Below are 2,207 nucleotides of genomic sequence, written 5' to 3'. Positions count from 1 at the left end.
AACAGAGTCAACTTGAAGTTGAACACATAAATATGGTGAGTTGAAAACACAACAAAATAATAGATGATACTTTAAAGATTAATAAAATACATTGAAGATAGTATTAAAGCATATACGACGTCAAATCAAAACGCGCATAAAAAATAACGAAACACAGCACTATAACTGACCCCAATACAAATTATGATCAATGCATCACATATTTAAGCAAAATAATTAATTTTAATTTACAATTGAATATAATTTTATATTCATAATTCAATGAATATTTAATAAATATTTGTAGTTTTTTTTTTATGGAGTAATACTCACTTAGCAACGTTGAGGCCTTTAAAGAATTTGAATACATCACGGTCAGATGCTTGCCATGGTAACCCACGCGCCTTGACGACCTGGTCATCTGGTACATGATATTCTTTATCACTGTTAACAAAATAATTAACATTTTCACTTTCACAAAATATAGAACAGTAATTAAAAACAAAATGCTGTAACCTACTCGGCCTTTGTTTACAATTATGTTATTTTGTCCGGTCACGGATATTTTACATATAATTGTGGTAATATTAGAGAAAGAATATGGTCAGGATGTACTTGAGAACCACTTGACCAATTCATGACCGCGAACTAACCGAAAAAAGACTCGATGAACTCGTTAAATATTTTAGGAATATATGACAATTTAAATGTGCTCAAAACAAAGAAGAAAATTCACAATCTGAATGCTTTATACCGATGCTAACCGGTATAACATGAAATGCCGCTTACTATCATTATTGAAACAATGGCGAGATTGGCTCTCACCATAGATTTGTATTTCAGATACAAGCTTACGGTCTATACCATAAACAATTGTTTTGCCTACGCATGTACGTAGACCAGAGGAAGAACATGAATTCTCACTCCAAGACAACCGGCCATGGGGCAATTTTTAATTAATTATTTCCACAAGATCCATGCGCGTTCTAACATGAACATGGGGTGAATGACATTTCTATCAACAGGTGCAAGAAAGACTGAAACTATCGAAAGTGTGAGACTGCCAATATCAGCTACATAATCGATGCAATATTAATCGATAACATTAACAAACTCAGGTATGATCAATAAGCATGCTAAACTTCCACAGATAACAATAGGCTTACTTTGACGCGTAAATTGTTTAACAGTCTAGCCTTCATTGAACAACAATATTCTGTTTTGATTCTCATGCGTACACTACAAGTGATACAGGCGACAGATATAGAGTTGATTTTTTTGATTGTTTACATAATGATTATTGTAATTATATGTCGCGTCATATATATAGCATTATGTAATAGTATATAACTATCATTTATGGCGATAGTGCTTGGGGCCACCTTAAACTTTCTAATAACACGTATGATTCATCAACATCATATCATTATCATCTCCGTCATCATCATTGCCAGTATTATTTTTATCACATTTTCATCATCATCATCATCATCTTCATCATTATCGTCATCATCATCATCATCGTCATTCTCATCATCATCATCATTTTCACCATCATTATCACCATCATTGTCAGTATTATCTTCATCACCATATTTTTCATCATCATCATCATCGTTCTCATCATCATCACCAGCAGCAGAGAGCCGCAGCATACTCGAGGCATCGTCACTACAATTTGTCATCATACCACAAATTTTGTGACATTACTCCAATGCAACTTACTATGTTCCGGGTTCGTACCGCTCTTGTACAATTTCAGGTTCAATGAATGTATGACCTGAAAATGAACATAGGAAAATTCAATTAAATTAAGTCTTTAGATGACTATGACGATACAATAATAACAGTGATGTTTGTGACTTTGATCATGGAGTCAAAGAAAGCCTTCGTCTACACCATCATTATGAATCAATCAAGCTGATGATTAATTAATTGATATGACATAATGAATAACAGTAAACACTAACATTTCAAGGATCAGAATACCAATAGCATAAATTGGCGGTAGGCACGTTAATACTTATGAGAAGGTACTGAATTGTTGAGAGTATCTCAATGTTTCGAATAGATTCGTCTTCTGTAGAATATGTACAAGTACAAATTTATACTATTGTTTATCCGACATGCAAGCATTTAAACAATATTTTGATAATATCGATATATGATATTTAATGGAGCTTACCATCTGCTATAAACTTCTGAATAATTGTGCCCATTAGTTGGCA

At 32.9% G+C, this 2,207-nt stretch overlaps 1 long non-coding RNA gene across 1 annotated transcript; it reads right to left on the bottom strand.

The window, feature by feature from the left end:
* Positions 1-300: 300 nt before the first annotated feature.
* LOC117100931 lies at positions 301-2,207 on the bottom strand. The gene is made up of 3 exons (XR_004444193.1): positions 2,165-2,207; positions 1,705-1,759; positions 301-423 (listed from the first exon to the last, which is right to left on the bottom strand). It is a non-coding gene; the product is annotated as an uncharacterized LOC117100931 (long non-coding RNA).

Source organism: Anneissia japonica, unplaced genomic scaffold (genome assembly GCF_011630105.1).
Source record: "Anneissia japonica isolate Jap-2015-1 unplaced genomic scaffold, ASM1163010v1 scaffold49421_len2207_cov163, whole genome shotgun sequence".
Taxonomy (NCBI): domain Eukaryota; kingdom Metazoa; phylum Echinodermata; class Crinoidea; order Comatulida; family Comatulidae; genus Anneissia; species Anneissia japonica.
The sequence above is the reverse complement of the archived record's forward strand: the minus strand, read 5'-3'. Positions and strand labels throughout refer to the sequence as shown.